Source organism: Phalangium opilio, unplaced genomic scaffold, assembly GCF_054372755.1.
Source record: "Phalangium opilio isolate 3A_F unplaced genomic scaffold, DU_Popi_V2 ptg000209l_1, whole genome shotgun sequence".
NCBI classification, from domain to species: domain Eukaryota; kingdom Metazoa; phylum Arthropoda; class Arachnida; order Opiliones; family Phalangiidae; genus Phalangium; species Phalangium opilio.
This window is the reverse complement of record NW_028324217.1, coordinates 12792114-12814664: the sequence shown is the minus strand read 5'-3', so window position 1 is coordinate 12814664 and position 22551 is coordinate 12792114. Positions and strand designations below refer to the sequence as shown.

Sequence of the window (22551 nt, the reverse complement as noted above, 5' to 3'; positions counted from 1 at the left end):
ACCTGACGACCATTTAATTTTTTGGCTTCCGTGGCGCAATGGTTAGCGCGTTCGGTTGTTAACCGAAAGGTTGGTGGTTCGAGCCTAACCAGGAACTGTGTTGTGAGGTCTCAGATGTGACGTAAAAAGTCAGAGTTTTTCCACAATACCTGACGAACGTTTAATTTTTGGGCTTCCGTAGCGAAATGGTTAGCGCGTTCAGCTGTTAACCGAAAAGTTGGTGGTTCGAGCCCACCTGGGAGAGATGTTGTGGGGTCTCAGATGTAACGTAAAAAGTCAAGTTTTTCCAGAATACCTGACGAATATTTAATTTTTGGGCTTCCGTGGCGCAATGGTTAGCGCGTTCAGCTGGTAACCGAAAGGTTGGTTGTTCGAGCTCACCCGGGAGAGGTGTTGTGAGGTCTCAGATGTGACGTAAAAATCAGAGTTTTTCCACAATACCTGACGACCATTTAATTTTTGTTCTTCCGTGGCGCAATGGTTAGCGCGTTCGGCTGTTAACCGAAAGGTTGGTGGTTCGAGCCCAACCGGGAGCTGTGTTGTGAAGTCTCAAATGTGACGTAAAATGTCAGAGTATTTCCACAATACCTGACGACCATTTAATTTTTTGGCTTCCGTGGCGCAATGGTTAGCGCGTTCGGTTGTTAACCGAAAGGTTGGTGGTTCGAGCCTAACCAGGAACTGTGTTGTGAGGTCTCAGATGTGACGTAAAAAGTCAGAGTTTTTCCACAATACCTGACGAACGTTTAATTTTTGGGCTTCCGTAGCGAAATGGTTAGCGCGTTCAGCTGTTAACCGAAAAGTTGGTGGTTCGAGCCCACCCGGGAGAGATGTTGTGGGGTCTCAGATGTAACGTAAAAAGTCAAGTTTTTCCAGAATACCTGACGAATATTTAATTTTTGGGCTTCCGTGGCGCAATGGTTAGCGCGTTCAGCTGGTAACCGAAAGGTTGGTGGTTCGAGCCCACCCGGGAGAGGTGTTGTGAAGTCTCAGATGTGACGTAAAAATCAGAGTTTTTCCACAATACCTGACGACCATTTAATTTTTGGGCTTCCGTGGCGCAATGGTTAGCGCGTTCGGCTTTTAACTAATAGGTTGGTGGTTCGAGCCTATACGGGAGGGGTTTTGTGAGGTCTCAGATGTAACGTAAAATGTCAGAGTATTTCCACAATACCTGACGACCATTTAATTTTTTGGCTTCCGTGGCGCAATGGTTAGCGCGTTCGGTTGTTAACCGAAAGGTTGGTGGTTCGAGCCTAACCAGGAACTGTGTTGTGAGGTCTCAGATGTGACGTAAAAAGTCAGAGTTTTTCCACAATACCTGACGAACGTTTAATTTTTGGGCTTCCGTAGCGCAATGGTTAGCGCGTTCAGCTGGTAACCGAAAGGTTGGTGGTTCGGGCCAACCCGGGAGAGGTGTTGTGAAGTCTCAGATGTGACGTAAAAATCAGAGTTTTTCCACAATACCTGACGTCAATTTAATTTTTGGGCTTCCATGGCGCAATGGTTAGCGCGTTCGGCTTTTAACTAATAGGTTGGTGGTTCGAGCCTATACGGGAGGGGTTTTGTGAGGTCTCAGATGTAACGTAAAATGTCAGAGTATTTCCACAATACCTGACGACCATTTAATTTTTTGGCTTCCGTGGCGCAATGGTTAGCGCGTTCGGTTGTTAACCGAAAGGTTGGTGGTTCGAGCCTAACCAGGAACTGTGTTGTGAGGTCTCAGATGTGACGTAAAAAGTCAGAGTTTTTCCATAATACCTGACGAACGTTTAATTTTTGGGCTTCCGTAGCGAAATGGTTAGCGCGTTCAGCTGTTAACCGAAAAGTTGGTGGTTCGAGCCCACCCGGGAAAGATGTTGTGGGGTCTCAGATGTAACGTAAAAAGTCAAGTTTTTCCAGAATACCTGACGAATATTTAATTTTTGGGCTTCCGTGGCGCAATGGTTAGCGCGTTCAGCTGGTAACCGAAGGGTTGGTTGTTCGAGCCCACCCGGGAGAGGTGTTGTGAAGTCTCAGATGTGACGTAAAAATCAGAGTTTTTCCACAATACCTGACGACCATTTAATTTTTGTTCTTCCGTGGCGCAATGGTTAGCGCGTTCGGCTGTTAACCGAAAGGTTGGTGGTTCGAGCCCAACCGGGAGCTGTGTTGTGAAGTCTCAAATGTGACGTAAAATGTCAGAGTATTTCCACAATACCTGACGACCATTTAATTTTTTGGCTTCCGTGGCGCAATGGTTAGCGCGTTCGGTTGTTAACCGAAAGGTTGGTGGTTCGAGCCTAACCAGGAACTGTGTTGTGAGGTCTCAGATGTGACGTAAAAAGTCAGAGTTTTTCCACAATACCTGACGATCGTTTAATTTTTGGGCTTCCGTAGCGAAATGGTTAGCGCGTTCAGCTGGTAACCGAAAGGTTGGTGGTTCGAGCCCACCCGGGAGAGGTGTTGTGAAGTCTCAGATGTGACGTAAAAATCAGAGTTTTTCCACAATACCTGACGACCATTTAATTTTTGGGCTTCCGTGGCGCAATGGTTAGCGCGTTCGGCTTTTAACTAATAGGTTGGTGGTTCGAGCCTATACGGGAGGGGTTTTGTGAGGTCTCAGATGTAACGTAAAATGTCAGAGTATTTCCACAATACCTGACGACCATTTAATTTTTTGGCTTCCGTGGCGCAATGGTTAGCGCGTTCGGTTGTTAACCGAAAGGTTGGTGGTTCGAGCCTAACCAGGAACTGTGTTGTGAGGTCTCAGATGTGACGTAAAAAGTCAGAGTTTTTCCACAATACCTGACGAACGTTTAATTTTTGGGCTTCCGTAGCGCAATGGTTAGCGCGTTCAGCTGGTAACCGAAAGGTTGGTGGTTCGGGCCAACCCGGGAGAGGTGTTGTGAAGTCTCAGATGTGACGTAAAAATCAGAGTTTTTCCACAATACCTGACGTCAATTTAATTTTTGGGCTTCCATGGCGCAATGGTTAGCGCGTTCGGTTTTAACTAATAGGTTGGTGGTTCGAGCCTATACGGGAGGGGTTTTGTGAGGTCTCAGATGTAACGTAAAATGTCAGAGTATTTCCACAATACCTGACGACCATTTAATTTTTTGGCTTCCGTGGCGCAATGGTTAGCGCGTTCGGTTGTTAACCGAAAGGTTGGTGGTTCGAGCCTAACCAGGAACTGTGTTGTGAGGTCTCAGATGTGACGTAAAAAGTCACAGTTTTTCCATAATACCTGACGAACGTTTAATTTTTGGGCTTCCGTAGCGAAATGGTTAGCGCGTTCAGCTGTTAACCGAAAAGTTGGTGGTTCGAGCCCACCCGGGAAAGATGTTGTGGGGTCTCAGATGTAACGTAAAAAGTCAAGTTTTTCCAGAATACCTGACGAATATTTAATTTTTGGGCTTCCGTGGCGCAATGGTTAGCGCGTTCAGCTGGTAACCGAAGGGTTGGTTGTTCGAGCCCACCCGGGAGAGGTGTTGTGAAGTCTCAGATGTGACGTAAAAATCAGAGTTTTTCCACAATACCTGACGACCATTTAATTTTTGTTCTTCCGTGGCGCAATGGTTAGCGCGTTCGGCTGTTAACCGAAAGGTTGGTGGTTCGAGCCCAACCGGGAGCTGTGTTGTGAAGTCTCAAATGTGACGTAAAATGTCAGAGTATTTCCACAATACCTGACGACCATTTAATTTTTTGGCTTCCGTGGCGCAATGGTTAGCGCGTTCGGTTGTTAACCGAAAGGTTGGTGGTTCGAGCCTAACCAGGAACTGTGTTGTGAGGTCTCAGATGTGACGTAAAAAGTCAGAGTTTTTCCACAATACCTGACGAACGTTTAATTTTTGGGCTTCCGTAGCGAAATGGTTAGCGCGTTCAGCTGTTAACCGAAAAGTTGGTGGTTCGAGCTCACCCGGGAGAGATGTTGTGGGGTCTCAGATGTGACGTAAAAAGTCAAGTTTTTCCAGAATACCTGACGAATATTTAATTTTTGGGCTTCCGTGGCGCAATGGTTAGCGCGTTCAGCTGGTAACCGAAAGGTTGGTGGTTCGAGCCCACCCGGGAGAGGTGTTGTGAAGTCTCAGATGTGACGTAAAAATCAGAGTTTTTCCACAATACCTGACGACCATTTAATTTTTGGGCTTCCGTGGCGCAATGGTTAGCGCGTTCGGCTTTTAACTAATAGGTTGGTGGTTCGAGCCTATACGGGAGGGGTTTTGTGAGGTCTCAGATGTAACGTAAAATGTCAGAGTATTTCCACAATACCTGACGACCATTTAATTTTTTGGCTTCCGTGGCGCAATGGTTAGCGCGTTCGGTTGTTAACCGAAAGGTTGGTGGTTCGAGCCTAACCAGGAACTGTGTTGTGAGGCCTCAGATGTGACGTAAAAAGTCAGAGTTTTTCCACAAAACCTGACGAACGTTTAATTTTTGGGCTTCCGTAGCGCAATGGTTAGCGCGTTCAGCTGGTAACCGAAAGGTTGGTGGTTCGGGCCAACCCGGGAGAGGTGTTGTGAAGTCCCAGATGTGACGTAAAAATCAGAGTTTTTCCACAATACCTGACGTCAATTTAATTTTTGGGCTTCCATGGCGCAATGGTTAGCGCGTTCGGCTTTTAACTAATAGGTTGGTGGTTCGAGCCTATACGGGAGGGGTTTTGTGAGGTCTCAGATGTAACGTAAAATGTCAGAGTATTTCCACAATACCTGACGACCATTTAATTTTTTGGCTTCCGTGGCGCAATGGTTAGCGCGTTCGGTTGTTAACCGAAAGGTTGGTGGTTCGAGCCTAACCAGGAACTGTGTTGTGAGGTCTCAGATGTGACGTAAAAAGTCAGAGTTTTTCCACAATACCTGACGAACGTTTAATTTTTGGGCTTCCGTAGCGCAATGGTTAGCGCGTTCAGCTGGTAACCGAAAGGTTGGTGGTTCGGGCCAACCCGGGAGAGGTGTTGTGAAGTCTCAGATGTGACGTAAAAATCAGAGTTTTTCCACAATACCTGACGTCAATTTAATTTTTGGGCTTCCATGGCGCAATGGTTAGCGCGTTCGGCTTTTAACTAATAGGTTGGTGGTTCGAGCCTATACGGGAGGGGTTTTGTGAGGTCTCAGATGTAACGTAAAATGTCAGAGTATTTCCACAATACCTGACGACCATTTAATTTTTTGGCTTCCGTGGCGCAATGGTTAGCGCGTTCGGTTGTTAACCGAAAGGTTGGTGGTTCGAGCCTAACCAGGAACTGTGTTGTGAGGTCTCAGATGTGACGTAAAAAGTCAGAGTTTTTCCACAATACCTGACGAACGTTTAATTTTTGGGCTTCCGTAGCGAAATGGTTAGCGCGTTCAGCTGTTAACCGAAAAGTTGGTGGTTCGAGCCCACCCGGGAGCTGTGTTGTGAAGTCTCAAATGTGACGTAAAATGTCAGAGTATTTCCACAATACCTGACGACCATTTAATTTTTTGGCTTCCGTGGCGCAATGGTTAGCGCGTTCGGTTGTTAACCGAAAGGTTGGTGGTTCGAGCCTAACCAGGAACTGTGTTGTGAGGTCTCAGATGTGACGTAAAAAGTCACAGTTTTTCCACAATACCTGACGAACGTTTAATTTTTGGGCTTCCGTAGCGAAATGGTTAGCGCGTTCAGCTGTTAACCGAAAAGTTGGTGGTTCGAGCCCACCCGGGAAAGATGTTGTGGGGTCTCAGATGTAACGTAAAAAGTCAAGTTTTTCCAGAATACCTGACGAATATTTAATTTTTGGGCTTCCGTGGCGCAATGGTTAGCGCGTTCAGCTGGTAACCGAAGGGTTGGTTGTTCGAGCCCACCCGGGAGAGGTGTTGTGAAGTCTCAGATGTGACGTAAAAATCAGAGTTTTTCCACAATACCTGACGACCATTTAATTTTTGTTCTTCCGTGGCGCAATGGTTAGCGCGTTCGGCTGTTAACCGAAAGGTTGGTGGTTCGAGCCCAACCGGGAGCTGTGTTGTGAAGTCTCAAATGTGACGTAAAATGTCAGAGTATTTCCACAATACCTGACGACCATTTAATTTTTTGGCTTCCGTGGCGCAATGGTTAGCGCGTTCGGTTGTTAACCGAAAGGTTGGTGGTTCGAGCCTAACCAGGAACTGTGTTGTGAGGTCTCAGATGTGACGTAAAAAGTCAGAGTTTTTCCACAATACCTGACGAACGTTTAATTTTTGGGCTTCCGTAGCGAAATGGTTAGCGCGTTCAGCTGTTAACCGAAAAGTTGGTGGTTCGAGCTCACCCGGGAGAGATGTTGTGGGGTCTCAGATGTGACGTAAAAAGTCAAGTTTTTCCAGAATACCTGACGAATATTTAATTTTTGGGCTTCCGTGGCGCAATGGTTAGCGCGTTCAGCTGGTAACCGAAAGGTTGGTGGTTCGAGCCCACCCGGGAGAGGTGTTGTGAAGTCTCAGATGTGACGTAAAAATCAGAGTTTTTCCACAATACCTGACGACCATTTAATTTTTGGGCTTCCGTGGCGCAATGGTTAGCGCGTTCGGCTTTTAACTAATAGGTTGGTGGTTCGAGCCTATACGGGAGGGGTTTTGTGAGGTCTCAGATGTAACGTAAAATGTCAGAGTATTTCCACAATACCTGACGACCATTTAATTTTTTGGCTTCCGTGGCGCAATGGTTAGCGCGTTCGGTTGTTAACCGAAAGGTTGGTGGTTCGAGCCTAACCAGGAACTGTGTTGTGAGGCCTCAGATGTGACGTAAAAAGTCAGAGTTTTTCCACAAAACCTGACGAACGTTTAATTTTTGGGCTTCCGTAGCGCAATGGTTAGCGCGTTCAGCTGGTAACCGAAAGGTTGGTGGTTCGGGCCAACCCGGGAGAGGTGTTGTGAAGTCCCAGATGTGACGTAAAAATCAGAGTTTTTCCACAATACCTGACGTCAATTTAATTTTTGGGCTTCCATGGCGCAATGGTTAGCGCGTTCGGCTTTTAACTAATAGGTTGGTGGTTCGAGCCTATACGGGAGGGGTTTTGTGAGGTCTCAGATGTAACGTAAAATGTCAGAGTATTTCCACAATACCTGACGACCATTTAATTTTTTGGCTTCCGTGGCGCAATGGTTAGCGCGTTCGGTTGTTAACCGAAAGGTTGGTGGTTCGAGCCTAACCAGGAACTGTGTTGTGAGGTCTCAGATGTGACGTAAAAAGTCAGAGTTTTTCCACAATACCTGACGAACGTTTAATTTTTGGGCTTCCGTAGCGCAATGGTTAGCGCGTTCAGCTGGTAACCGAAAGGTTGGTGGTTCGGGCCAACCCGGGAGAGGTGTTGTGAAGTCTCAGATGTGACGTAAAAATCAGAGTTTTTCCACAATACCTGACGTCAATTTAATTTTTGGGCTTCCATGGCGCAATGGTTAGCGCGTTCGGCTTTTAACTAATAGGTTGGTGGTTCGAGCCTATACGGGAGGGGTTTTGTGAGGTCTCAGATGTAACGTAAAATGTCAGAGTATTTCCACAATACCTGACGACCATTTAATTTTTTGGCTTCCGTGGCGCAATGGTTAGCGCGTTCGGTTGTTAACCGAAAGGTTGGTGGTTCGAGCCTAACCAGGAACTGTGTTGTGAGGTCTCAGATGTGACGTAAAAAGTCAGAGTTTTTCCACAATACCTGACGAACGTTTAATTTATGGGCTTCCGTAGCGAAATGGTTAGCGCGTTCAGCTGTTAACCGAAAAGTTGGTGGTTCGAGCCCACCCGGGAGCTGTGTTGTGAAGTCTCAAATGTGACGTAAAATGTCAGAGTATTTCCACAATACCTGACGACCATTTAATTTTTTGGCTTCCGTGGCGCAATGGTTAGCGCGTTCGGTTGTTAACCGAAAGGTTGGTGGTTCGAGCCTAACCAGGAACTGTGTTGTGAGGTCTCAGATGTGACGTAAAAAGTCACAGTTTTTCCACAATACCTGACGAACGTTTAATTTTTGGGCTTCCGTAGCGAAATGGTTAGCGCGTTCAGCTGTTAACCGAAAAGTTGGTGGTTCGAGCCCACCCGGGAAAGATGTTGTGGGGTCTCAGATGTAACGTAAAAAGTCAAGTTTTTCCAGAATACCTGACGAATATTTAATTTTTGGGCTTCCGTGGCGCAATGGTTAGCGCGTTCAGCTGGTAACCGAAGGGTTGGTTGTTCGAGCCCACCCGGGAGAGGTGTTGTGAAGTCTCAGATGTGACGTAAAAATCAGAGTTTTTCCACAATACCTGACGACCATTTAATTTTTGTTCTTCCGTGGCGCAATGGTTAGCGCGTTCGGCTGTTAACCGAAAGGTTGGTGGTTCGAGCCCAACCGGGAGCTGTGTTGTGAAGTCTCAAATGTGACGTAAAATGTCAGAGTATTTCCACAATACCTGACGACCATTTAATTTTTTGGCTTCCGTGGCGCAATGGTTAGCGCGTTCGGTTGTTAACCGAAAGGTTGGTGGTTCGAGCCTAACCAGGAACTGTGTTGTGAGGTCTCAGATGTGACGTAAAAAGTCAGAGTTTTTCCACAATACCTGACGAACGTTTAATTTTTGGGCTTCCGTAGCGCAATGGTTAGCGCGTTCAGCTGGTAACCGAAAGGTTGGTGGTTCGGGCCAACCCGGGAGAGGTGTTGTGAAGTCTCAGATGTGACGTAAAAATCAGAGTTTTTCCACAATACCTGACGTCAATTTAATTTTTGGGCTTCCATGGCGCAATGGTTAGCGCGTTCGGCTTTTAACTAATAGGTTGGTGGTTCGAGCCTATACGGGAGGGGTTTTGTGAGGTCTCAGATGTAACGTAAAATGTCAGAGTATTTCCACAATACCTGACGACCATTTAATTTTTTGGCTTCCGTGGCGCAATGGTTAGCGCGTTCGGTTGTTAACCGAAAGGTTGGTGGTTCGAGCCTAACCAGGAACTGTGTTGTGAGGTCTCAGATGTGACGTAAAAAGTCAGAGTTTTTCCACAATACCTGACGAACGTTTAATTTATGGGCTTCCGTAGCGAAATGGTTAGCGCGTTCAGCTGTTAACCGAAAAGTTGGTGGTTCGAGCCCACCCGGGAGCTGTGTTGTGAAGTCTCAAATGTGACGTAAAATGTCAGAGTATTTCCACAATACCTGACGACCATTTAATTTTTTGGCTTCCGTGGCGCAATGGTTAGCGCGTTCGGTTGTTAACCGAAAGGTTGGTGGTTCGAGCCTAACCAGGAACTGTGTTGTGAGGTCTCAGATGTGACGTAAAAAGTCACAGTTTTTCCACAATACCTGACGAACGTTTAATTTTTGGGCTTCCGTAGCGAAATGGTTAGCGCGTTCAGCTGTTAACCGAAAAGTTGGTGGTTCGAGCCCACCCGGGAAAGATGTTGTGGGGTCTCAGATGTAACGTAAAAAGTCAAGTTTTTCCAGAATACCTGACGAATATTTAATTTTTGGGCTTCCGTGGCGCAATGGTTAGCGCGTTCAGCTGGTAACCGAAGGGTTGGTTGTTCGAGCCCACCCGGGAGAGGTGTTGTGAAGTCTCAGATGTGACGTAAAAATCAGAGTTTTTCCACAATACCTGACGACCATTTAATTTTTGTTCTTCCGTGGCGCAATGGTTAGCGCGTTCGGCTGTTAACCGAAAGGTTGGTGGTTCGAGCCCAACCGGGAGCTGTGTTGTGAAGTCTCAAATGTGACGTAAAATGTCAGAGTATTTCCACAATACCTGACGACCATTTAATTTTTTGGCTTCCGTGGCGCAATGGTTAGCGCGTTCGGTTGTTAACCGAAAGGTTGGTGGTTCGAGCCTAACCAGGAACTGTGTTGTGAGGTCTCAGATGTGACGTAAAAAGTCAGAGTTTTTCCACAATACCTGACGAACGTTTAATTTTTGGGCTTCCGTAGCGAAATGGTTAGCGCGTTCAGCTGTTAACCGAAAAGTTGGTGGTTCGAGCCCACCCGGGAGAGATGTTGTGGGGTCTCAGATGTGACGTAAAAAGTCAAGTTTTTCCAGAATACCTGACGAATATTTAATTTTTGGGCTTCCGTGGCGCAATGGTTAGCGCGTTCAGCTGGTAACCGAAAGGTTGGTGGTTCGAGCCCACCCGGGAGAGGTGTTGTGAAGTCTCAGATGTGACGTAAAAATCAGAGTTTTTCCACAATACCTGACGACCATTTAATTTTTGGGCTTCCGTGGCGCAATGGTTAGCGCGTTCGGCTTTTAACTAATAGGTTGGTGGTTCGAGCCTATACGGGAGGGGTTTTGTGAGGTCTCAGATGTAACGTAAAATGTCAGAGTATTTCCACAATACCTGACGACCATTTAATTTTTTGGCTTCCGTGGCGCAATGGTTAGCGCGTTCACCTGTTTACCGAAAGGTTGGTGGTTCGAGCCCACCCAGGAGAGGTGTAATGGGGTCTCAGATGTAGCGTTAAAAGTCATAACTTTTCCTCAATACCTGACAGCCATTTAATTTCTGAGCTTCCGTGGCTCAATGGTTCGCGCGTTCGGCTGTTATCTAATAGGTTGGTGGTTCGAGTCTATCCGGGAGCGGTGTTGTGAGGTCTCAGATGTAACGTAATGTGGCAGAATTTTTCCACAATACCTGACGAACATTTAATTTTTGGGCTTCCGTGGCGCATTGGTTAGCGCCTTCGGCTGTTAACCGAAAGGTTGGTGGTTCGAGCCCAACCAGGAACTGTGTTGTGAGGTCTCAGATGTGACGTAAAAAGTCAGAGTTTTTCCACAATACCTGACGAACGTTTAATTTTTGGGCATCCGTGGCGCAATGGTTAGCGCGTTCAGCTGGTAACCGAAAGGTTGGTGGTTCGAGCCAACCCGGGAGAGATGTTGTGGGGTCTCAGGTGTAACGTAAAAAGTCAAAAAATTTCCAGAATACCTGACGAACATTTAATTTTTGGGCTTCCGTGGCGCAATGGTTAGCGCGTTCAGCTGGTAACCGAAAGGTTGGTGGTTCGAGCCCACCCGGGAGAGGTGTTGTGAAGTCTCAGATGTAGCGTGAAAAGTCATAACTTTTCCACAACACGTGATCGATCAATACCTGACGACCATTTAATTTTTTGGCTTCCGTGGCGCAATGGTTAGCGCGTACGGCTTTTAACTAATAGGTTGGTGGTTCGAGTCTATCCGGGAGCGGTGTTGTGAGGTCTCAGATGTAACGTAAAATGTCAGAGTTTTTTCCACAATATCTGACGAACATTTAATTTTTGGGCTTCCGTGGCGCAATGGTTAGCGCGTTCGGCTGTTAACCGAAAGGTTGTTGGTTCGAGCCCACCCAGGAGAGGTGTTGTGGGGTCTCAGATGTAGCGTGAAAAGTCATAACTTTTCCACAATACCTGACAACCATTTAATTTCCGATTTTCCGTGGCTCAATGGTTACAAGTTCGGCTGGTAACGGAAAGGTTGGTGGTTCGAGCCCACCCGGGAGAGATGTTGTGTGGTCTCAGATGTAGCGTGAAAAGTCATAACTTTTCCACATTACCTGACTACCATTTAATTTCTGAGCTTCCGTGGCTCAATAGTTAGCGCGTTCGGCTGTTAACCAATAGGTTGGTGGTTCGAGCCTATCCGGGAGCGGTGTTGTGAGGTCTCAGATGTAACGTAAAATGTCAGAGTTTTTCCACAATACCTGACTAACATTCAATTTTTGGGCTTCCGTGGCTCAATGGTTAGCGCGTTCGGCTGTTAACCGAAAGGTTGGTGGTTCGAGCCCACCCGGGGAGGTGTTGTGTGTTCTCAGATGTAGCGTGAAAAGTCATAACTTTTCCACAATACCTGACAACCATTTAATTTTTGGGCTTCCGTGGCGCAATGGTTAGCGCGTTCGGCTGTTATTCGAAAGGTTGGTGGTTCGAGCCCACCCGGGAGAGGTATTGTGAGGTCTCAGATGTGACGTAAAAAGTCAGAGTTTTTCCACATTACCTGACGAACATTTAATTTTTGGGCTTCCGTGGCGCAATGTTTTGCGAGTTCAGCTGTTAACCGAAAGGTTGGTGTTTCCAGCCCATCCAGGAGAGGTGTTGTGGGGTCTCAGATGTAGCGTAAAAAGTCAAAACTTTTCCACAATACGTAACAACCATTTAATATCTGAGCTTCCGCGGCTCAGTAGTTAGCGCGTTCGGCTGTTAACCAATAGGTTGGTGGTTCGAGCCCACTCGGGAGCGGTTTTGTGGTATCTCAAACGTAACGTAAAAAGCCAAAGTTCTTCCACGATACCTGACGACCATTTAATTTTTGGGCTTCCGTGGCGCAATGGTTAGCGCGTTCGGCTTTTAACTAATAGGTTGGTGGTTCGAGCCTATCCGGGAGCGGTGTTGTGAGGTCTCAGATGTAACGTAAAATGTCAGAGTTTTCCACAATACCTGACGACCATTTAATTTTTGGGCTTCCGTGGCGCAATGGTTAGCGCTTACGGCTTTTAACTAATAGGTTGGTGGTTCGAGCCTATACGGGAGCGGTTTTGTGAGGTCTCAGATGTAACGTAAAATGTCAGAGTATTTCCACAATACCTGACGACCATTTAATTTTTTGGCTTCCGTGGCGCAATGGTTAGCGCGTTCGGTTGTTAACCGAAAGGTTGGTGGTTCGAGCCTAACCAGGAACTGTGTTGTGAGGTCTCAGATGTGACGTAAAAAGTCAGAGTTTTTCCACAATACCTGACGAACGTTTAATTTTTGGGCTTCCGTGGCGCAATGGTTAGCGCGTTCAGTTGGTAACCGAAAGGTTGGTGGTTCGAGCCCACCCGGGAGAGGTGTTGTGAAGTCTCAGATGTAGCGTGAAAAGTTATAACTTTTCCACAATACCTGACAACCATTTAATTTCTGAGCTTCCGTGGCGCAATGGTTAGCGCGTTCACCTGTTAACCGAAAGGTTGGTGGTTCGAGCCCACCCGGGAGAGGTGTAATGGGGTCTCAGATGTAGCGTGAAAAGTCATAACTTTTCCACAATACCTGACAACCATTTAATTTCTGAGCTTCCGTGGCTCAATGGTTAGCGCGTTCGGCTGTTAACTAATAGTTTGGTGGTTCGAGTCTATCCGGGAGCGGTGTTGTGAGGTCTCAGATGTTACGTAAAATGTCAGAGTTTTTTCCACAATATCGGACGAACATTTAATTTCCGAGCTTCCGTGGCTCAATGGTTAGCGCGTTCGGCTGTTAACCGAAAGGTTGGTGGTTCGAGCCCACCCGGGAGCAGTGTTGTGTGGTCCCAGATGTGACGTAAAAAGTCGGAGATTTTCCACAATACCTGACGACCATTCAATTTTTGGGCTTCCGTTGCGCAATGGTTAGCGCGTTCGGCTGTTAACCGAAAGGTTAGTGGTTCGGGCCCACCCAGGATAGGTGTTGTGAAGTCTCAGATGTAGCGTGAAAAGTCATAACTTTTCCACAATACCTGACAACAAAAGTAATATAAGAAACCTCCCTTCGGGAGGAAAGTATACAAAGGCGAATTTTTCCCGATACATCCTCGTACCGCGAATGTCCCCGCGCATTTATACGGCCGTAAACAAAGTTTAAAAAATAGGGCCGGGCCGCGTAAAGCGTAGGAATACATTCTCTGATCTCGCGATTGCGTCGGCTGCTTAAGTTAAGTCAATTTCACAGACTCATGGTAATTTTAAACTATTCCAATGAAAAAATCCATGCAGCATTATTAGATTTTGATGATAATCAATCATTAATAAACAGGCAGTGACTCGATAAAAGGATTTTCATAGGTCTTTGCGTAAAATTTGAATTAAACCCTTACCTTGCCAAGGTATATGACTAACACTATACATACATAGATTTTAAAATGGCGTTATTATCTCGAAAATTTATTCTTGTATTCATAATTTTCATCTTCTTCTTGGCTTTACAACAAACTAGATTTTCGTTTTGAAATAACCGTATGGGAATATTTATGAACAAAATCAGGAATCTTCAATTTCTTTACGACAGACGGCTAAGCAGACTACACTAGTTTGAAGCGAGCCTTTTTCCTCTTTCCCTTTCCAACGACCATATCAAAGGACTAAGATCTACAGTACCTTGTCCGTGAGCAATAGTGTCTGAATATGGTATTTGGCGGTTCGAGGATGTCTCGCGTGTTTTAACGTTATGCCTATGGCGTCTTGTATACTTCCCTCCCGTAGGGAGGTTTCTTATATTACTTCTGCTGACAACCATTTAATTTCTGAGCTTCCGTGGCCCAATGGTTAGCGCGTTCAGCTGGTAACCGAAAGGTTGGTGGTTCGCGCCCATCTTGGAGCGGTTTTGTGAGGTCTCAGATGTGACGTAAAAAGTCAGAGTTTTTCCACATTACCTGACGAACATTTAATTTTTGGGCTTCCGTGGCGCAATGGTTTGCGCGTTCAACTGTTAACCGAAAGGTTGGTGTTTCGAGCCCATCCAGGAGAGGTGTTGTGGGGTCTCAAATGTAGCGTAAAAAGTCAAAACATTTCCACAATACGTAACAACCATTTAATATCTGAGCTTCCGTGGCGCAATGGTTAGCACGTTTACCTGTTAACCGAAAGGTTGGTGGTTCGAGCCCACCCGGGAGAGGTGTAATGGGGTCTCAGATGTAGCGTGAAAAGTCATAACTTTTCCACAATACCCGACAACCATTTAACTTCTGAGCTTCCGTGGCTCAATGGTTAGCGCGTTCGGCTGTTAACTAATAGTTTGGTGGTTCGAGTCTATCCGGGAGCGGTTTTGTGAGGTCTCAGATGTAACTTAAAATGTCAGAGTTTTTTCCACAATACCTGACGAACGTTTAATTTTTGGGCTTCCGTAGCGCAATGGTTAGCGCGTTCGGCTCTTAACCGAAAGGTTGTTGGTTCGAGCCCACCCAGGAGAGGTGTTGTGGGGTCTCAGATGTAGCGTGAAAAGTCATAACTTTTCCACAATACCTGACAACCATTTAATTTCCGAGCTTCCGTGGCGCAATGGTTAGCGCGTTCGGCTGTTAACCGAAAGGTTGGTGGTTCGAGCCCACCCGGGAGCAGTGTTGTGTGGTCCCAGATGTGACGTAAAAAGTCGGAGATTTTCCACAATACCTGACGACCATTCAATTTTTGGGCTTCCGTTGCGCAATGGTTAGCGCGTTCGGCTGTTAACCGAAAGGTTAGTGGTTCGGGCCCACCCAGGATAGGTGTTGTGGGGTCTCAGATGTAGCGTGAAAAGTCATAACTTTTCCACAATACCTGACAACCATTTAATTTCTGAGCTTCCTTGGAGCAATGGTTAGCGCGCTCAGCTGTTATTCAAAAGGTTGGTGGTTCGAGCCCACCCGGGAACAGTGTTGTGAGGTCTCAGATGTGACGTAAAAAGTCAGAGTTTTTCCACAATACCTGACGACCATTTAATTTTTCGCCTTCCGTGGCGCACTGGTTAGCGTGTTCGGCTGTTAACCGAAAGGTTGGTGGTTCGAGCCCACCCGGGAGAGGTGTTGTGGGGTCTCAGATGTAACGTAAAATGTCAGAGTTTTTCCACAATACCTGTCGGCCATTTAATTTTTTGGCTTCCGTGGCGCAATGGTTAGCGCGTTCGGCTGTTAACCGAAAGGTTGGTGGTTCGAGCCCAACCAGGAACTGTGTTGTGAGGTCTCAGATGTGACGTAAAAAGTTTATTTATTTCATGTTTACATTAGATTCGTTTCATAAGGGCCTAAGTCAACTAGCGACTTTTTAGCCCTGCTTCGCATAGATTTTTATAACAAAACAAATAATAAAATTCTAGTAGTTAAAACTGATAATAAATTAATAAATAAATTAATTTAAAAACAAAGTTAATAATAAAAACAAAGTTTAAATCAAAAAATCAAAAAAGTTGAGCCTATTATATTATTTCGATTAATTGAATCTTAAACAGCTAATCCAAATTGAAGAGGGTTATTATCATAAAGGGTTTATTATCTAGGAGGTCCCAATTTAAATTCTTATCAGTTTTAATAATATATGTTCTTTTAGTTTGAATTTGAATAGTTTAATATTATCCAAATCTCGTATTTCTTGGGGAAGGGTGTTAAATAACATCGGACCCATATAAAATACGGAATTTAATTTTTTCGAGGTGCTACACTTGCTTACACTAAGTGTATCTTTAGACCTAGTATAAACGATTTTGTTAGCTCTGATCGTAAAGAAGGAATTCGTTAATTAATCTCTATATAATAATGTTAATGTTACAAAGTTTACTACTTCGCTTATTTTTAACAGACGAGACTTTTCGAAGAGAGGTTCCGTATGAGCAAGGAAAGGAACATTATAAATATTTCTTATGGTGCGTTTTTGGATAATTTGTATTCTCTTAATGTTATGATTAGTAGTCCAACCCCAGATGGATATCCCGTATGTAAGGGCTGAGTAGAATAAGGAGTAGTAAATTTCAAATAGTGTAGCTCTCGGGACTAAGTTTTTGCAGTGATGTATTAGTCCACAGGCTTTAGCTAGTCCCTTACATACCATGTCGACTTGAATATTCTATTTTAAGTTTTCATTTAGCCAAATCCCCATGTATTTATAATTTGTGACTCGTTTAAGAATACGACTATTAATAGTAACCTTTTCGTAAGTGTTTTTGTCGTTGCTGTTGTTGGAGAATATGATATATTCCGTTTTGTCTGTGTCAGAGTTTTTCCACAATACCTGACGAACGTTTAACTTTTGGGCTTCCGTAGCGCAATGGTTAGCGCGTTCAGCTGCTAACCGAAAGCTTGGTGGTTTGAGCCCACCCGGGAGAGATGTTGTGGGGTCTCAGATGTAACGTAAAAAGTCAAAGTTTTTCCAGAATACCTGACGAACATTTAATTTTTGGGCTTCCGTGGCGCAATGGTTAGCGCGTTCAGCTGGTAACCGAAAGGTTGGTGGTTCGAGCCCACCCGGGAGAGGTGTTGTGAAGTCTCAGATGTAGCGTGAAAAGTCATAACTTTTCCACAATACCTGACAACCATTTAATTTCTGAGCTTCCGTGGCGCAATGGTTAGCGCGTTTACCTGTTAACCGAAAGGTTGGTGGTTCGAGCCCACCCGGGAAAGGTGTAATGGGGTCTCAGATGTAGCGTGAAAAGTCATAACTTTTCCACAATACCTGACAACCATTTAACTTCTGAGCTTCCGTGGCTCAATGGTTAGCGCGTTCGGCTGTTAACTAATAGTTTGGTGGTTCGAGTCTATCCGGGAGCGGTTTTGTGAGGTCTCAGATGTAACGTAAAATGTCAGAGTTTTTTCCACAATACCTGACGAACGTTTAATTTTTGGGCTTCCGTAGCGCAATGGTTAGCGTTTTCAGCGGTGAACCGAAAGTTTGGTGGTTCGAGACCACCCGGGAGAGATGTTGTGAGGTCTCAGATGTGACGTAAAAAGTCAGAGTTTTTCCACAATACCTGACGAACGTTTAATTTTTGGGCTTCCGTGGCGCAATGGTTAGCGCGTTCAGTTGGTAACCGAAAGGTTGGTGGTTCGAGCCCACCCGGGAGAGGTGTTGTGAAGTCTCAGATGTAGCGTGAAAAGTTATAACTTTTCCACAATACCTGACAACCATTTAATTTCTGAGCTTCCGTGGCGCAATGGTTAGCGCGTTCACCTGTTAACCGAAAGGTTGGTGGTTCGAGCCCACCCGGGAGAGGTGTAATGGGGTCTCAGATGTAGCGTGAAAAGTCATAACTTTTCCACAATACCTGACAACCATTTAATTTCTGAGCTTCCGTGGCTCAATGGTTAGCGCGTTCGGCTGTTAACTAAAAGTTTGGTGGTTCGAGTCTATCCGGGAGCGGTGTTGTGAGGTCTCAGATGTTACGTAAAATGTCAGAGTTTTTTCCACAATATCGGACGAACATTTAATTTCCGAGCTTCCGTGGCTCAATGGTTAGCGCGTTCGGCTGTTAACCGAAAGGTTGGTGGTTCGAGCCCACCCGGGAGCAGTGTTGTGTGGTCCCAGATGTGACGTAAAAAGTCGGAGATTTTCCACAATACCTGACGACCATTCAATTTTTGGGCTTCCGTTGCGCAATGGTTAGCGCGTTCGGCTGTTAACCGAAAGGTTAGTGGTTCGGGCCCACCCAGGATAGGTGTTGTGAAGTCTCAGATGTAGCGTGAAAAGTCATAACTTTTCCACAATACCTGACAACAAAAGTAATATAAGAAACCTCCCTTCGGGAGGAAAGTATACAAAGGCGAATTTTTCCCGATACATCCTCGTACCGCGAATGTCCCCGCGCATTTATACGGCCGTAAACAAAGTTTAAAAAATAGGGCCGGGCCGCGTAAAGCGTAGGAATACATTCTCTGATCTCGCGATTGCGTCGGCTGCTTAAGTTAAGTCAATTTCACAGACTCATGGTAATTTTAAACTATTCCAATGAAAAAATCCATGCAGCATTATTAGATTTTGATGATAATCAATCATTAATAAACAGGCAGTGACTCGATAAAAGGATTTTCATAGGTCTTTGCGTAAAATTTGAATTAAACCCTTACCTTGCCAAGGTATATGACTAACACTATACATACATAGATTTTAAAATGGCGTTATTATCTCGAAAATTTATTCTTGTATTCATAATTTTCATCTTCTTCTTGGCTTTACAACAAACTAGATTTTCGTTTTGAAATAACCGTATGGGAATATTTATGAACAAAATCAGGAATCTTCAATTTCTTTACGACAGACGGCTAAGCAGACTACACTAGTTTGAAGCGAGCCTTTTTCCTCTTTCCCTTTCCAACGACCATATCAAAGGACTAAGATCTACAGTACCTTGTCCGTGAGCAATAGTGTCTGAATATGGTATTTGGCGGTTCGAGGATGTCTCGCGTGTTTTAACGTTATGCCTATGGCGTCTTGTATACTTCCCTCCCGTAGGGAGGTTTCTTATATTACTTCTGCTGACAACCATTTAATTTCTGAGCTTCCGTGGCCCAATGGTTAGCGCGTTCAGCTGGTAACCGAAAGGTTGGTGGTTCGCGCCCATCTTGGAGCGGTTTTGTGAGGTCTCAGATGTGACGTAAAAAGTCAGAGTTTTTCCACATTACCTGACGAACATTTAATTTTTGGGCTTCCGTGGCGCAATGGTTTGCGCGTTCAACTGTTAACCGAAAGGTTGGTGTTTCGAGCCCATCCAGGAGAGGTGTTGTGGGGTCTCAAATGTAGCGTAAAAAGTCAAAACATTTCCACAATACGTAACAACCATTTAATATCTGAGCTTCCGTGGCGCAATGGTTAGCACGTTTACCTGTTAACCGAAAGGTTGGTGGTTCGAGCCCACCCGGGAGAGGTGTAATGGGGTCTCAGATGTAGCGTGAAAAGTCATAACTTTTCCACAATACCCGACAACCATTTAACTTCTGAGCTTCCGTGGCTCAATGGTTAGCGCGTTCGGCTGTTAACTAATAGTTTGGTGGTTCGAGTCTATCCGGGAGCGGTTTTGTGAGGTCTCAGATGTAACTTAAAATGTCAGAGTTTTTTCCACAATACCTGACGAACGTTTAATTTTTGGGCTTCCGTAGCGCAATGGTTAGCGCGTTCGGCTCTTAACCGAAAGGTTGTTGGTTCGAGCCCACCCAGGAGAGGTGTTGTGGGGTCTCAGATGTAGCGTGAAAAGTCATAACTTTTCCACAATACCTGACAACCATTTAATTTCCGAGCTTCCGTGGCGCAATGGTTAGCGCGTTCGGCTGTTAACCGAAAGGTTGGTGGTTCGAGCCCACCCGGGAGCAGTGTTGTGTGGTCCCAGATGTGACGTAAAAAGTCGGAGATTTTCCACAATACCTGACGACCATTCAATTTTTGGGCTTCCGTTGCGCAATGGTTAGCGCGTTCGGCTGTTAACCGAAAGGTTAGTGGTTCGGGCCCACCCAGGATAGGTGTTGTGGGGTCTCAGATGTAGCGTGAAAAGTCATAACTTTTCCACAATACCTGACAACCATTTAATTTCTGAGCTTCCTTGGAGCAATGGTTAGCGCGCTCAGCTGTTATTCAAAAGGTTGGTGGTTCGAGCCCACCCGGGAACAGTGTTGTGAGGTCTCAGATGTGACGTAAAAAGTCAGAGTTTTTCCACAATACCTGACGACCATTTAATTTTTCGCCTTCCGTGGCGCACTGGTTAGCGTGTTCGGCTGTTAACCGAAAGGTTGGTGGTTCGAGCCCACCCGGGAGAGGTGTTGTGGGGTCTCAGATGTAACGTAAAATGTCAGAGTTTTTCCACAATACCTGTCGGCCATTTAATTTTTTGGCTTCCGTGGCGCAATGGTTAGCGCGTTCGGCTGTTAACCGAAAGGTTGGTGGTTCGAGCCCAACCAGGAACTGTGTTGTGAGGTCTCAGATGTGACGTAAAAAGTTTATTTATTTCATGTTTACATTAGATTCGTTTCATAAGGGCCTAAGTCAACTAGCGACTTTTTAGCCCTGCTTCGCATAGATTTTTATAACAAAACAAATAATAAAATTCTAGTAGTTAAAACTGATAATAAATTAATAAATAAATTAATTTAAAAACAAAGTTAATAATAAAAACAAAGTTTAAATCAAAAAATCAAAAAAGTTGAGCCTATTATATTATTTCGATTAATTGAATCTTAAACAGCTAATCCAAATTGAAGAGGGTTATTATCATAAAGGGTTTATTATCTAGGAGGTCCCAATTTAAATTCTTATCAGTTTTAATAATATATGTTCTTTTAGTTTGAATTTGAATAGTTTAATATTATCCAAATCTCGTATTTCTTGGGGAAGGGTGTTAAATAACATCGGACCCATATAAAATACGGAATTTAATTTTTTCGAGGTGCTACACTTGCTTACACTAAGTGTATCTTTAGACCTAGTATAAACGATTTTGTTAGCTCTGATCGTAAAGAAGGAATTCGTTAATTAATCTCTATATAATAATGTTAATGTTACAAAGTTTACTACTTCGCTTATTTTTAACAGACGAGACTTTTCGAAGAGAGGTTCCGTATGAGCAAGGAAAGGAACATTATAAATATTTCTTATGGTGCGTTTTTGGATAATTTGTATTCTCTTAATGTTATGATTAGTAGTCCAACCCCAGATGGATATCCCGTATGTAAGGGCTGAGTAGAATAAGGAGTAGTAAATTTCAAATAGTGTAGCTCTCGGGACTAAGTTTTTGCAGTGATGTATTAGTCCACAGGCTTTAGCTAGTCCCTTACATACCATGTCGACTTGAATATTCTATTTTAAGTTTTCATTTAGCCAAATCCCCATGTATTTATAATTTGTGACTCGTTTAAGAATACGACTATTAATAGTAACCTTTTCGTAAGTGTTTTTGTCGTTGCTGTTGTTGGAGAATATGATATATTCCGTTTTGTCTGTGTCAGAGTTTTTCCACAATACCTGACGAACGTTTAACTTTTGGGCTTCCGTAGCGCAATGGTTAGCGCGTTCAGCTGCTAACCGAAAGCTTGGTGGTTTGAGCCCACCCGGGAGAGATGTTGTGGGGTCTCAGATGTAACGTAAAAAGTCAAAGTTTTTCCAGAATACCTGACGAACATTTAATTTTTGGGCTTCCGTGGCGCAATGGTTAGCGCGTTCAGCTGGTAACCGAAAGGTTGGTGGTTCGAGCCCACCCGGGAGAGGTGTTGTGAAGTCTCAGATGTAGCGTGAAAAGTCATAACTTTTCCACAATACCTGACAACCATTTAATTTCTGAGCTTCCGTGGCGCAATGGTTAGCGCGTTTACCTGTTAACCGAAAGGTTGGTGGTTCGAGCCCACCCGGGAAAGGTGTAATGGGGTCTCAGATGTAGCGTGAAAAGTCATAACTTTTCCACAATACCTGACAACCATTTAACTTCTGAGCTTCCGTGGCTCAATGGTTAGCGCGTTCGGCTGTTAACTAATAGTTTGGTGGTTCGAGTCTATCCGGGAGCGGTTTTGTGAGGTCTCAGATGTAACGTAAAATGTCAGAGTTTTTTCCACAATACCTGACGAACGTTTAATTTTTGGGCTTCCGTAGCGCAATGGTTAGCGTTTTCAGCGGTGAACCGAAAGTTTGGTGGTTCGAGACCACCCGGGAGAGATGTTGTGGGGTCTCAGATGTAACGTAAAAAGTCAAAGTTTTTCCAGAATACCTGACGAACATTTAATTTTTGGGCTTCCGTGGAGCAATGGTTAGCGCGTTCACCTGTTAACCGAAAGGTTGGTGGTTCGAGCCCACCCGGGAGAGGTGTTGTGAAGTCTCAGATGTAGCGTGAAAAGTCATAACTTTTCCACAATACCTGACAACAAAAGTAATATAAGAAACCTCCCTTCGGGAGGAAAGTATACAAAGGCGAATTTTTCCCGATACATCCTCGTACCGCGAATGTCCCCGCGCATTTATACGGCCGTAAACAAAGTTTAAAAAATAGGGCCGGGCCGCGTAAAGCGTAGGAATACATTCTCTGATCTCGCGATTGCGTCGGCTGCTTAAGTTAAGTCAATTTCACAGACTCATGGTAATTTTAAACTATTCCAATGAAAAAATCCATGCAGCATTATTAGATTTTGATGATAATCAATCATTAATAAACAGGCAGTGACTCGATAAAAGGATTTTCATAGGTCTTTGCGTAAAATTTGAATTAAACCCTTA

At 44.8% G+C, this 22551-nt stretch overlaps 14 non-coding genes across 14 annotated transcripts; all 14 read left to right on the top strand.

Annotated features, from left to right (window-relative positions):
- Positions 1 to 903: 903 nt before the first annotated feature.
- Positions 904 to 976, top strand: TRNAT-GGU (transfer RNA threonine (anticodon GGU)). The gene has a single exon. It is a non-coding gene; the product is annotated as a tRNA-Thr (tRNA).
- A 1393-nt stretch (positions 977 to 2369) lies between these two features.
- On the top strand, positions 2370 to 2442 carry TRNAT-GGU (transfer RNA threonine (anticodon GGU)). Its single transcript has one exon. It is a non-coding gene; the product is annotated as a tRNA-Thr (tRNA).
- A 1538-nt stretch (positions 2443 to 3980) lies between these two features.
- TRNAT-GGU (transfer RNA threonine (anticodon GGU)) lies at positions 3981 to 4053 on the top strand. Its single transcript has one exon. It is a non-coding gene; the product is annotated as a tRNA-Thr (tRNA).
- A 2273-nt stretch (positions 4054 to 6326) lies between these two features.
- On the top strand, positions 6327 to 6399 carry TRNAT-GGU (transfer RNA threonine (anticodon GGU)). Its single transcript has one exon. It is a non-coding gene; the product is annotated as a tRNA-Thr (tRNA).
- Positions 6400 to 9992: 3593 nt separating this feature from the next.
- TRNAT-GGU (transfer RNA threonine (anticodon GGU)) lies at positions 9993 to 10065 on the top strand. Its single transcript has one exon. It is a non-coding gene; the product is annotated as a tRNA-Thr (tRNA).
- Positions 10066 to 10873: 808 nt separating this feature from the next.
- TRNAT-GGU (transfer RNA threonine (anticodon GGU)) lies at positions 10874 to 10946 on the top strand. Its single transcript has one exon. It is a non-coding gene; the product is annotated as a tRNA-Thr (tRNA).
- A 1704-nt stretch (positions 10947 to 12650) lies between these two features.
- TRNAT-GGU (transfer RNA threonine (anticodon GGU)) lies at positions 12651 to 12723 on the top strand. Its single transcript has one exon. It is a non-coding gene; the product is annotated as a tRNA-Thr (tRNA).
- Positions 12724 to 14743: 2020 nt separating this feature from the next.
- On the top strand, positions 14744 to 14813 carry TRNAK-CUU (transfer RNA lysine (anticodon CUU)). The gene has a single exon. It is a non-coding gene; the product is annotated as a tRNA-Lys (tRNA).
- A 74-nt stretch (positions 14814 to 14887) lies between these two features.
- TRNAN-GUU (transfer RNA asparagine (anticodon GUU)) lies at positions 14888 to 14960 on the top strand. Its single transcript has one exon. It is a non-coding gene; the product is annotated as a tRNA-Asn (tRNA).
- A 1811-nt stretch (positions 14961 to 16771) lies between these two features.
- Positions 16772 to 16844, top strand: TRNAT-GGU (transfer RNA threonine (anticodon GGU)). Its single transcript has one exon. It is a non-coding gene; the product is annotated as a tRNA-Thr (tRNA).
- Positions 16845 to 17360: 516 nt separating this feature from the next.
- On the top strand, positions 17361 to 17433 carry TRNAT-GGU (transfer RNA threonine (anticodon GGU)). Its single transcript has one exon. It is a non-coding gene; the product is annotated as a tRNA-Thr (tRNA).
- Positions 17434 to 19453: 2020 nt separating this feature from the next.
- TRNAK-CUU (transfer RNA lysine (anticodon CUU)) lies at positions 19454 to 19523 on the top strand. The gene has a single exon. It is a non-coding gene; the product is annotated as a tRNA-Lys (tRNA).
- Positions 19524 to 19597: 74 nt separating this feature from the next.
- TRNAN-GUU (transfer RNA asparagine (anticodon GUU)) lies at positions 19598 to 19670 on the top strand. Its single transcript has one exon. It is a non-coding gene; the product is annotated as a tRNA-Asn (tRNA).
- Positions 19671 to 21481: 1811 nt separating this feature from the next.
- On the top strand, positions 21482 to 21554 carry TRNAT-GGU (transfer RNA threonine (anticodon GGU)). Its single transcript has one exon. It is a non-coding gene; the product is annotated as a tRNA-Thr (tRNA).
- Positions 21555 to 22551: the final 997 nt, after the last annotated feature.